This window comes from Urocitellus parryii, chromosome X, assembly GCF_045843805.1.
Source record: "Urocitellus parryii isolate mUroPar1 chromosome X, mUroPar1.hap1, whole genome shotgun sequence".
NCBI classification, from domain to species: domain Eukaryota; kingdom Metazoa; phylum Chordata; class Mammalia; order Rodentia; family Sciuridae; genus Urocitellus; species Urocitellus parryii.
Window position 1 is genome coordinate 129,557,490 of NC_135547.1, and position 13,787 is coordinate 129,571,276.

The following is a 13,787-nucleotide window of genomic DNA, read 5'->3' on the forward strand; positions in this document are numbered from 1 at the left end:
TAATTATGATGTAATAACAGATAAGCTCTACATTATAATTTACAACCTATGTTAATGTGCCTGTGTCAATATTCATTTTGAAGTGGCACACACTATAATTCTGTGACTTGGGAGACTGAAGCAGGAGGATTGTAAGTTGGAGACCAGCCTCAGCAACTCAGAAAGTCCCTAAGCAACTTAGAGTCTGTGTCAAAATAAAATGTATATTAAAAAAAATGATTAGTAATGTAGTTCAGTGGTTAAGCACCTCATGTTGAATCTCCAGTACCAATAGTCATAATAATAATTAAAGTAATAATTTTGTTGATACATCTGCAGAATCAAAAGCTTGACACTTAATAAGTTCAAAACTTGGAGCCTCTGTAGGGACTTGGGCTACAAAGTCAACAGAGTCAAGGGTGTGGCAGGGTCTGAAGAAGGTGACCCAGCACAGAGGATGCTGAAGAACTCAGAGGTGTCAAAGTGGGCTGGTGACTGGGGACACAGCTGGCCTAAGGTTCTGGCTTTCTGTTCCACACAGCATGGGTGGTGATAAAGAAACAGGGCTCCTAACAATGGCCAGCTGCCATCTCTTTCCTTATCCCAAGATCCACAGGGTTGGAAATGGGTTTGGCCATCAGGCAGAGGTGGAGTTGGCTTGGGTGGTGGCCTGAGGTCATCGATGAACAGTCAGGGTCTGTGGTCTGAAGGCCAGAGGCTGGGTGTTTGGTTACAGCAGCCCAGGAAGACTAATACAGTGACCAGCAGCCCTCTGACCAGTGCAATGACCTGAGTGTGTCTGGAGCTGCCACATTGGAACTGAGGGTCCCGTAGCTCTGAGTGATGAGCATGTGGAGATGTGGCAAGCCAGCCATGTGCTGGGTGTTAACTATGAGCCTGCTGGTCTCTGCCCACCACCTCGTGGAACCAGGGCTCCGAGTCAGGCATGAGGACACGGGTCTCCCAAGGGTCTCTGCAGAGGTCAACGATCAAATGCGGGACAAGCTGGACCACTTGTCCCCATAACATGGCAGACACCTCCCCCTTGGCAGGCTCAGGGGCCCTCTGGCTGGAAGAGCAGGGTCAGCAAGTGCCTGTCCCACAGAGTTGCTCCTGTGGAGGGACAAGGATCACAGAGAGATGACTGAGGCCAACAGCAGGACTCAGCCAGGTGTCCTCAGGGGGTGAACAGCACCAGGAGCGGTGGCCCGTGTGGGTGGGCATAAGCTGTTCTGTCCTCTCCAGAGCAGAGAGAAGGCGGCCTCCAATTAGATCTCGCACAGACCCATTCACTACAATGAGACCTGAGAGTGTGACATCCAGAGAGCAGCTACTGCCTGAGGATCTACACCTCAGACAGGAAAAGCCACCCATCAGGATGGGCCCCAGCCATGACTGATGTCTGTCTGCTCAGCCTGCTCTGCCCTGGCACCCTCCAGCCCCAGGCGCAGCCCACCAGCTCCCAGCCCTGCCCGGCTGCTGGTCGACCTAGTCCCTTCAGCTCTCACCTTCCTCCTTCACTATTCTCTTTTTGGAGAAACACAGCTTATTTTAAAAAGAATCTTAGAGATTAAAATTCCTCTTTCATCTCACTCCAGGGACAATGGCAGCTTCTAGGAACACAAACAACAGTGAGTGTGGCGCAGGGGAGGGTGTTAGACCAGGACGCAAGGAAAGACCACTGGCTCCAATTAAAATCAAATTAAAGCAAGCTTATTATTTTGACCAGCCGGGCTGCCTCTCCCACCCAAAACTGACCCCAAGACCTGTCTGCACAGCAAGGCCCCTCCTCCCCCACCCATCTCCCTTCCCTCCTGTCATCCTCTCCACCATCCCAACACCCGCTGGTTCCATTCTGTACTCCAGAGGCTCCGCAGTCTTCAGCAACCTGGCCCTTTTCTGGGTCTCTACTTGAGGTAGACGCACCTGCACATGCAAGTGACTGAGTAGCTTCTCTCCCTGAATCTCTCTTACTGCCAATTTAATCCCCAGCCAGCCTACAGGCCCTTAATGGGGACAGTTTCCTTGCCAACACGTCCTGAGACCTCCCTTTCATGTCTCTGCAGTCACTCTCTGCTCTCTGGGCTGTGCTCCTATGCAGATGCTTCATCCAGTTTCCTGAGTGTACAATCCTCTCCTTGATGCAGGGGGCCTGTTTTCGCCGTGAGCAGTGTGCCCCCTGCCGGCCTTCCTGCGTTATGACCGCTGGTTTTACAAGCCTCCTCCGTGGTGTTCAATTTCAATCCCCAAGTGCTCTTGTGTCTGGTGCACTGCTCCATGTCTGGGTCCATGCGTTTGCTTCTGTACATTGCTTCCAAGGAAACCGGGCCTTTGTGTTTGTTTGGGCTCTGTCTCATCCAGCAACGAGGCCCACGGAACAGGGTCGAGGACAGTGTGGCTAGAGAGTCACGAATCAAGACCTCCAGACACCAAGCAGGAAGCAGGTTTGATTTTATTGCGCAGTTACCATGTGTATACACTCGGGCAGCAGCTAAGCCCATTACACGCAGCCACCAATACAATTTCTGAACACCTCTAGGAGACCAAAGTAGGCCCCCCAATATTCCCTCTGGCCTACTGATGATTCCAAGGTTGTTCTGTTGAGCAACTGCTGGCACAGGAGAGGTTCTGAAGAGCCACAACCAATCAAGTAGCAGGCCATGGAGCAAGTGCAGGGTCTGCAACAGGTGGCCTCACACCCAGGGAGGGGCCTACAGGGTGAGCAGCCTGCCGCTCACACCCCTAGCTGGAGGGGAGTGGCCTGCCTCTCAAGTGCTCTTCATGTATGCCACATATGCAGTTCTCCATGCACTTGTCCCCACGTCTCCCCCTCAGACTTGCCACCAGGATTTTTGCTAGCATCCCTGATTTTTGTTTGGTGGCGTCAGATGCTTGCATAAGCGTCTCACAACACAAGAAAAAAATTATTACTGTCACACTCAGTAGGGCCAGGGTAATAGCGTTATAAGGGTTAGTAACTTGGCTCTCAGGTTTTTCCAATGTTCAGCCAATCCCTGGAAGAAAGAGGAGGCTGTTGAGACAGACTCCTTATCCCCTTGATTTGGACCCTGGCCTTAGTGACGTCATGCAGTCGTAACACAGTGAGCATCCCAAGCGCCCTTCATGAACTGAGAAAAAGTGGAGAACTGCAAGGTTCCATTGTCAGATACAGCGTATTGGGTGACGCAAATACTATGAAATTCAGGGTGACCGTGAGCCTTAGCAACATAAACAGAACACTTTGTGGCTCCTGGTGTGCTGCGCCCCTCCCCTGACTCAGGCAATGGCAAGGCCCTACTGAGGTGGATGGCGCAAGGCGTCCATTCTCTGGAGGAGCGCAGTATATTTCTGGGAATGGGCTGGTTTGTTTTTGTATTCCTTTAATAAGTATAGTTGCGATTTCTCATATGACCATTAAGTATGAAGGAAAAAACATGACTTTCCCAATTAATGCAACTACTTCTAAAGCATAGATCTGTTTGCTCTAAATGCAATGATTCAGCTGTGGAGTGTAAATTGTTAATGTCTAATAAAAAAACTTTGTGTATTCCTGTCAAGGAAGTTTTTGAGAAATTAAATTAAAATCTGGAGAAGAAAAATTAATGTTAAGAAGACAGATTAGTGCTTAGTACTGGGCAACTTGTTCTTGTTCCTGTGCACAATGGTTTGTACTCTTACTCTTGTTTGATTAAAATTAATAACAAGTCAACCACTTGCCGTAACCATGGCATCGGTTCCAGTCAGTAAGTCAAGAAAGAATAGTCAAGGTATAGGCCAATAGTTTGGGACATTTGTAACTATTATTAAACAGAAACAGCTCAAAGCAAAACACGAACTGAAAGTACAAATGCTTGCTTATGCATAAGCCAAGACGCATTCTTCTATTCTAATTGTAGCTAGGTAATATTTTGTTTCTTTGAATAATGATTCCTGTTTTGTAACCACAAAGTACTGTGAGCCTGCCAAAATGAAAAGTATATATGATCAACTTCACAAGTAAAGATTGGGATCAGCACCTTCACTTTGGAGTCTGTGTTGTTTCTCCACCCCCCTTTCGCGGACTCCTCACCATCCATTTGTCTCCTGAAACCCTCTGTTGGAGCTGGTCTCCGACACTGGGGGAGGTCTGGTTCTTGCTGAATGAGGCAAATAGTGGTTCAGTTCAGTTTATTTAAGTCATTTTGAGAGGCGAAGGCTGCTGCCACATAGGGGACACATCGTTTCCAGTGTGCCCAGTGTGGATCCTCTGAGTGAGCGCAGCAGTGGCAGTGGCTGTGGTGGCGATGGCGGCCACTAGGGCAACAATCCCAGCAATGATGAGGCCAATATCACGCCTTGTCCGGTGCAGGATCTCACTCAGAGGATGCTTCCTCTGCATGTTCCATGGACTCCTCCACTCCTTGGACTGGTTCACTGGAAGCCAGGCTGCGGGGGGCATCTGAGGATCAATACACATTTAGCTTTCATAGCCGGTATAGACAGGTTGGGAGGCAGCAGGATGCATTGACTGCACAAGGGATCTCTGCATGAGTGATATTTACACCATCAGAGGCAGTGATTATGAGCATGGCAAGGGTGGCGTGACACAAGCTTGTGCACAGTGGGTATGGGTATGATTTGGGATGAAGGTATATGTTGGGTTTAGGACCCATTATCCACTCATTCATCCAGCCAGCTGCCACCCATTTGAAGGGTCTAGTGGCCAGCAATATTGGCCTGATATCCATCATGCCATATTGATTTCCTGCATAGTGGTTGATCACAGATCATCCCAGGGAGCAGTTACTGCAGTAGCCCATATTGTTTTGAGGCACATGGGTTACATTTCAGGGAGCTGCGCCCAACCTGGCACTTAGGTGTTGATTTTCCCCAAAGAAATTTCTCTTACCTAGGAGACAAGGTGTGGCAGCCACACATGGATTCCATGGGGTGCTGTCAGTATCAGAGGTTGGCTTTCTATAGAGTGTTGTTGGGCATATTGGCAGGAAGAGTTTCTTGCACTTGCCATGGTGGAGGGTGTCTATGACTATTGGTAGCGTTAACTACCAAGTGTCAGTGAGAGACAGCCAGCATAGGACTTGTTATATTGATCTACAAAATTTCATTAGCAAGAGCAAAACAGAGAGGACGGTCCTGGTTGTAGGTCTCATTATCAACGACGGAGAAACCACTCGGCCGAGCAGGCGTGGGAATGCTGGTGTTCCCCTGCACGGGTGGTCCTTGTACGGCTACCTCAGGATCAATCAGGAAGGAGTTATTAGAAAAGAGCTTAGATAGGGCTCCTTCCCAATTGACCACCGCTAATTTGGTGGCCAAGGGACCAAAGCCCAATTTACCTGGCAGGCAGTTTCACTGCAGGCACCCAGATGGGGTGAGGCTTCTGTCAACATGTACAAACCCTGGACCCAGTTTTAGGAGAGTCGCTAGACCATTCCATGCACTTGTGATGGGATCCAGGTGGGGGATTATAGGTAAATGGCAGGGCACAGTGAAGGGGACCTAATGTTTTTGGGTAGTTATTTTCATGGGAAATTTTGAAGTTGAAAAAAAATTTGAAGTAAATAAGATTTTTTTCAAGGCGTTGTGAGGGCATTTGGTAGAGCCCACTCCCTCCCCCTGCCCTGTTTTTGTAGCATGGTCATTAATTCCTTGCGTGTTCTGTCTACAATGCATTAAACCTGAGGGTTATAGGGGATCCCACTGACATGATTTCTGTGCCATGTAGAGCAGAATTCCTTGAAGGCTCTGCTTGCCTAGGCTGGAGAAGTGTCAGTTTTAATGGAGAAAGGAGCTGCCATGATCCCAAAGCACTTAAGTAGCTGGAAATGGCCATTCCACAGCCTGAACAGGTATCAGTGACCACATACACATATTTTAATTTCCTGAAGGTACAAAATGAGTGACATCTACTTGCCATAAGGCATTAGATTTTAACCTTAGGGATTTACTCCACCAGGTTGTTAAGCGACAACAGATAGGAAAGGGGCATATTTTTGTGGTCTTGACTAGCTGCTTGGAAGCACACAAATCTCATGTAAAAAGGGAAAATATATCAACATTTCCAGAAACAGAGACCACACAAGGTGCCAGTTGCAAAGGAGGGAAATAAATACCAAAGCAAAACTGCAGCAGCAGCATACCTGCAGGAGAGGAACTCGGGGACCCTGGCGCTGTGCCATGACCTCAGCCACCCCTGTGGCGGGAAACGTGTCCTTCTCCTCACTTGAGCAATGGGGACAGGATCCTAAGCACCTGGCCCCTGTGTGGAGGTTACTGCTCAGGCTTCTGACTCCCAACAGGAAACCCAGGCTCCTGGGAGCCCCAACACTCCTGACCCCGGGACCCTCTCCTGACAGTGGAGAGGAAGTGACCCAGAGACACCCCAGACAAAAGGCACCCTGCCATCAAACTTCCCCTGGAGGATGCAGGGATGTGCTCAGAGGAGCATCCTGGGTCCTCAGCCCTAGGGACCCTCTCACCCTCTCCACCCAGCATCCAGATTACTCCCTTGTGAGATGAAATATGCAAAAAACCTCCCATGAAATCAAGCTAAAGAGAACACAGACATGAGACAATTTCTACGACAACACATTCACCATTATTTTTGCCAAACATGTCACAATTTCCCACTCATGATGTAAACCATGGTCGTGGAGCTGTGCTCCATTAGGTCATGGCTCAGACTCTGAGTCTGAGGGGGACAACTTCAAATAACACCCACTTCAACCTGTGACCTGCCCACCCCAGAGCTTGGACAGGGGGAAGAAGCAATTTTTGCTTCTGTAGACCATGGGACAGTGGGACCCGGTGAGCACTGCTGGACCCAGACACTGACTGCCTCCCGTTCGTCCCACAGATTTACCAAGAGAAGCCATTGCATTGTGCTGACTGCGCAGGAGACAGCCTCCTGGGGTGCCCTGACCCCCACACGCTGGGCAGCTGGCTTCCAAGTCCACCGTGAGCTGTGAATTCTGCTGTTGGGAGTCACTTTAAGTCCTGTCTAGGGCAGTATGGAACAGCTGCTACACCCCACAACACATTGGGCCTCACCCCCATTCAGATAATGAGGTGTGGCTCCAGGAGTAGGCGTCACCCAGTGGGGTCGAGTTACACCCAACTGTTCCTTTGGAATCCTACTTTGTGCCCTTTGGGGATAGAATGTTCCATGGAACCTCCCCTTGTGTGTCCCCTTCCCTTGCTCTGCCCTTGATCCCCACACAGCACTTGAGATGGGCGTGGCCTTCCAGGATGTCAACCTACTGGCAGCAGACATCAGGAAGACTCCACCCCCTGAATCTTGACCCTATCCTCATTTGAATGGGTTCTCCCCAATAAAATGGGGCTCCAGGCCTGCTCTCTCTCTTTCTTGCCTGCCTTCCTCCTTTGTGGGAGGTGGATGAGGGAGTCATCACAGAACCAAAGAAAAAGATATTTCTCTGTCTCTGTGTGACAATGTCATGCAGCTCAGTTCACCTGAAGTGACCCTGATTGGCTTAGTCCTATGTTGGGACAAGTGGTGTCCTGTACTTGAACTTCAGTGTAAATTTTAGAAATTTAGTGAGTTTGGAATTTCTCTCCAGAAGTTAAGTGCACTTAGGATTTCAGAGTGTTGTGGGTTGAATTGTAGAAAGTAAGTGAATTAGACAGAAGAAGAAGTTGTGATGTTAGACTCATAAGATCTGGGAATTTGTTGTCTGTAGAAAGATAAACAAAAAATATTTTTGCAATTCTAGAAACCAAAAGTAAATATAAAGAATTATGAAGGTGATTCATGGGATATGTTGCTAAGTTCGGTGTTCTTCTATTTGAAAATTGCTTTTCTGAAAAGTTTTTACTTTTTTGTGTATTTTTTTATTTTAAAGTATTAGGTAAAGTGTTAGGATGGCCTTAGGCCTGAGCCTAAGCAACTCCACTTTAAAAACTTCAGTTTAACCTGCAGTTTCACCAGGCACATCCACAGATCCCTCCAGTAAGGCCTCAAACAAGTTCCTTCCCCTCACCCTGATAGAGAGAGTGAGGCCTCTGGCAGGCTGTCCTTGCCTGATAAGAGGGAAACCCAGAAGATCAGGGTGGAGACCACCAGATCACAAGTTTCTGACCTCAGGGTTAATGACATCACTGAGAAACCCAGTGGTGGCTGGTAGGGATTGAAAGGAGGGTCAAAAGCCCCCAAATTTAGTATAAATGATAGAGCTGATGAACAGGGATTCAGCCAGCTGAAACAAGGATGCACTAGAGCTGGAGAGCCTGCTGAGGACCTCACATCCCATCTCTTGTCCTCATTCCTGATTCTCTGCATGATCCTCACTGCTTGCAAACTCTACTGCCTCACCTGGACCTTGGTGAGAGCCCCAACTCCTCCCTACGGCCCCCTCCTCAACTGGTCATCCGCTCCACGCTCCACGCTAGGGAAAGCCTACCTTGGTTCCAGACCTGATTACCACGTTCTGAGTGAGTGTGCATCTGCTGGACTCAAAGCCTAGGACTTAAGACCTTTGAACTCAGCATGCAGAGGGAATGTCTGTCACTGGCCTGCGCTGATTAGGTGTGTTTTGCAGTGCTTAGAATGCATCTAGAACTGTTCGCTGTGGATTGATTATGTCTATTGCAGTGCCCAGCATTAAGGATTGTGTTTTCTTGATTAAGAACCTATAGAGTGAAACTGTATGGAGTAACTTGAGTGAATAAAGCACTGGAAGGGGCAGAAGCCCGTGGACATTCTTTATTTCTCCCCTTGGCTGCATATGTCACAATTTTGCCCCCTCGCAAACTAAAGATTTCTTGGAATCTATATTCTAGGAGTCAATGTTTGGAGGGTAACAGGAAAAAGGAAACATTTTTCGTGGTGCGACTTGATACAGGGGATTTTCTGCTGGTAGAGAGGAAAATTGTGTTTTTCTGCTGTTTTTTCAAATGCGCTCAAACAATTTGTACTGGGCCTATTCCCTGCAGTCTTGTCCCATTGGGGTCGGAACAGCTTTAATTAACTCAGCTGCAGGACACAGGACCAGCCCAGCGCTGGAAGCAGACTGGCTCCATCTTGGATCACCTTTCTCCCCATATTTGGTGAGCATGGCTGGCAGATGGGAACTCCCTCTGAGCCACATATCATCATGGCAGACCCCCAGTTAATTGTCCACCACCAGAGACTGTAAACCTTTTTACAAAACTAGGATTATATTTTAAATAATAATTGAATCCAACATTTCTGGACATTGAGACTAAACTGCAAATGTCTTCATAACAACAAATTGTTCATACATGATGTATTGTTGATATTGGGATCTGTTAACATCGTCCTTCCCCACAAAGGAGGGATCTTGCAAACCTACAAGAGCACTACAAATCTATAGGGTAAAAACCATATCACCTCAGAACCACAGAGCTGGAAAGGAAGACACACAAGTAACATGAAAAGACAAGGGAAGAAAGTGCCCAAACAAATCAAGACAACACATCATTAGAATCATTGGCAGCTACAGCAGAAAAATGGACACAGAAAGATTTCAGGATATACATGGTTAAAATGTCCTGTGAACTCCAAGAAGATATAAGACAGCAAAGACAAGCAGTAAAAGATCACTTCGATAATGACCTACATAAACAAATCCAAAAAGTAATAGATCACCTCAACAGGGAGACAGAGGTTCTAAAGCAAACAAATAAACAAACAGAAATCCTTGAAATGAAAGAAATAATAAACTAAACTCAAAGCTCAAATGAACAGAGAAGATTACAGGGAAGATAGGACATCAGACAATGAAGATACAATGTATAATCTTGAAAGGAACATAGACCATAGAGTGAAAATGGTAAGGAACCAGGAGCAGAACATTCAAGAAATAAGGGATAGCATAAAAAGTCAAATTTGGGAGTTATTGGGATTAGGGAAGCATGGAGGACCAAACCAAAGGAATCAAGGATCTATTCTATGAAACAATATCAGAAAACTTTCAAAACACAAAGAATGAATTGGAAATCCAAATTGAAGAGGCTACAGGATGCCAAATGTACAAACTCAAAACAGATCCATACCAAGGCACATAATAATAAAAATGCTCACCATACAGGATACGGAGAGAATTTTACAAGCCATGAGAGAAAGAAATCAGATTATACATAGGGGAAAATCAGTTGGGATAATGGCAGATTTTTTCATCACAGACCCTAAAAGCTAGAAGATCCTGGAACAACATCTATCAAGCTGAAAGAAAATGGGTGCCAACCAAGAATATTGAATCCAGCAAAAGTAAGCTATAGATTTCAAGATGACATAAAATCCTTCCATGATAAACAAAAGTTAAAAAAAAGAATTTATAGCTAGAAAACCAGCACTACAAAACATCCTTGGAAAAATATTCCATGAAGAGGAAAAGAAAAATAACAATGAAAATCAAAAGAGGAATGTAGTACTCCAAAGGAAAAACAAATCAAAGAAGAAAATCAAGTCAAGTTAAATAACAAAAATAAACAAATATGGCTGGAAATACAAACCATGTCTCAATAATTACCCTGAAAGCTAATGGATTAAACTCGCCAATCACAAGACATCAGCTAGCAGACTGGATTAAAAAAAACAAAAAAAGGCCCAACAACATGCTGCCTCCAGGAGGCTCACCTGATACAAAAAGACAGACACTGACTGAAGGTGAAAGGCAGAAAAAAACCATACCACTCACATGGACTGCACAAGTAAGCAGGGTTTTTCATACTCATACCAAATAAAGGAGACCTCAAGCCAAAGGGAATGAAAAGAGATAAAGATGGACATTACATACTGCTCAGGGGAACCATACACCAACAAGATGTAACAATCATAAATATATATGCCCCAAACAATGGTGCAGCTATGTTCAAACAAACTCTTCTCAAGTTCAAGAGTCAAATTGACCACAACACAATAATCTTGGGTGAATTTAACTATACCTCTCTCACCACTACACAGATCTTCCAAACAAAAGTTCAATGAAAAAACTATAAAACTCAATAACATAATCAATAATTTAGACTTAACTGACACATATAGAATATTTCAACTTGCATCAAACAGAAACACCTTCTTCTCAGTAGCACATGGATCCTTCTCTAAAACAGACCATATACTATGGCACAAAGCAACTCTTAGCAAATATAAAACAGTAGAGACACTGCCATACATTTCATCAGATCATAATTAAATGGAATTGGAAATCAAAAACAAAAGAAAAAGTAAAAATTTCTCCAACACCTGGAGATTAAACAATAGGCTACTGAATAAACAAAGCATTGCAGAAGGGATCAAGGAGGGGATTGAAAATTTCTTAGAGCTAAATAAGAACATAGAAAAAAAACCAATGGAAATCTGAGACAGTATGAAAGCAGTACTAAGAGGAAAATTCATTGCATGGAGTTCATTCTTTCAAAGAAAAAAAAAGTTAACAAATAAATGACCTCACACTACCTCTCAAAGCCCTAAAAAAAGAGGAACAAACCAGCAGAAAAAGCAGTAGAAGGCAAAAAAAAATAATAATAAATAATAAAAATTAGAGCTAAAATCAATAAAATGGAAACAAAAGAAACAGTTGACAATATGGACAAAAAAGTTGTTTCTTTAAAAAAATAAATAAAATTGACAGACCCTTAGCCATGCTAAAAAAGAGAGAGAAAGAGAGAGAACTCAAATTACCTGTATATAAGATGAAAATGATAATATTACAACAGATATGACTGAAATACAGAGGATAATAGAAGACATTGAAGTTATCAACAAATTTCTTAAGTCATACGATCTGCCCAGATTGAATCAGGAACACATACACAATTGAAACAGACCAATATCAAGTGATAAAAGAGAAAACACAGCTTACCAAGATTGTACAATATAAGTGGGATTCATCCTAGAGATGCAAGATTGGTTCAACTTATGCAAATCAATAAATGTAATTTATCACATCAATAGACCCAAAGATAAGATTCATATGATCATCTCAATAGATGCAGAAAAAGCATTTGACAAAATACAGCACCCCTTTATGTTCAAGACACTAGAACGACTAGGGATCACAGTAACATATCTCAACATCGTAAAGGGTATCTATGCTAAGCCTCAGGACAACATCATTCTAAACAGAGAAAAACTGAAGGCATTTTCTCTAAAAATTGGAACAAGACAGGGCTGCCCTCTTTCTCCACTTCTATTCAACATAGTTTTTGAAATGCTGGCCAGAGCAATTAGACAAATGAAAGGAATCAAAGGGATATGTATAGGAAAAGAAAAACTTAAATTGGCACTATTTCTGATGATATGATTCTATATCTAGAAGAACCAAAAAACTCCACCAGAAAACTTCTAGAACTGGTAAATGAATTAAGCAAAGTAGCAGGACATAAAATCAACACCCATAAATCAAAGGCATTTCTGTATATCAGTGACAAAGCCTCTGAGAAGGAAATGAGAAAGACTACCCAATTCACAATATCCTCAAAAAAAAAAAAAACTTGAGAATCAATTCAATTAAATAAGTAAAAGATCTATACAATGAAAACTACAGAACCATAAAGAAAGAAATCAAAGAAGACATCAGAAGATGAAAACATCTAACTTGCTTTTGGATAGGCAGAAATAATATGATCAAAATGACCATACTACCGAAAGCATTATACAGATATAATGCAACTCCCATCAAAATCCCCAAGGCATTCCTCATACAAATAGAAAAAGCAATCATGAAATTCATCTGTCAAAATAAGACATGCAGGGGCTGGGGATGTGGCTCAAGCAGTAGCGCGCTCGCCTGGCATGCGTGCGGCCCGGGTTCGATCCTCAGCACCACATACCAACAAAGATGTTGTGTCCGCCGAGAACTAAAAAAAATAAATATTAAAAATTCTCTCTCTCTCTCACTCTCTCTTAAAAAAAAAAAATAAGACATGCAGAATAGCTAAAACAATCCTTTGACTGAAGTAGGTGGCATCTCTATACCAGATCTTAAACTATACTACAGAGAAATAGTAACAAAAACACCATGGTGTTGGCACCAAAACAGACTGGTAGACCAATGGAACAGAATAGAGGACATAGACACTAACCCAGAAAATTACAATTATCTTATATTAGACGAAGATGCCAAAAACATGCACTGGAGAAAAAAGCATCTTCAACAAATTGTGCAAGGAAAACTGGAAATCCATAAGCAACAACATAAAATGAAATCCCTAGGTCTCACCATGCCCAAAGTGCAAATCGAAATGGACCAAGGACCTAGGAATTAAACCAGAGACTACATCTAATAGAAGAAAAAGTAGTCTGTAATATTCATCATGTGGGATTAGGCCCCAACTTCCTATAGCCCAAGAATTAAAACCAACAATCAATAATTGGGATGGAATCAACCTAAAAAGTTTCTTCTCAGCAAAAGAAACAATTTGTGAGGTGAACAGAAAGCCTACACCCTGGGAACAAGTTTTTACCCCTCACACATCAGACAGAGCACTAATCTCTATTGTATATAAAGAACTCAAAAAGCTAAGCACCAAAAGCAAATAACCCAATCAACAAATGGGCCAAGGACGTGAACAGACACTTCTCAGAAGAGAATATACAATCAATCAACATGTATAAGAAAAAATGCTTATCCCCTCTAGCAATTAGAGAAATGCAAATCAAAACTTCTCTAACCTATCATCTCACTCCAGTCAGAATGAGAGCTATTATGAAGACAAACAACAATAAGTGTTGGTGAGGATGCCAGGGAAAAGGTACCCTCTTACCTTGCTGGTGGGACTGCAAATGGGTGCAGCCAATTTGGAAAGCAGTGTAGAAATTCCTT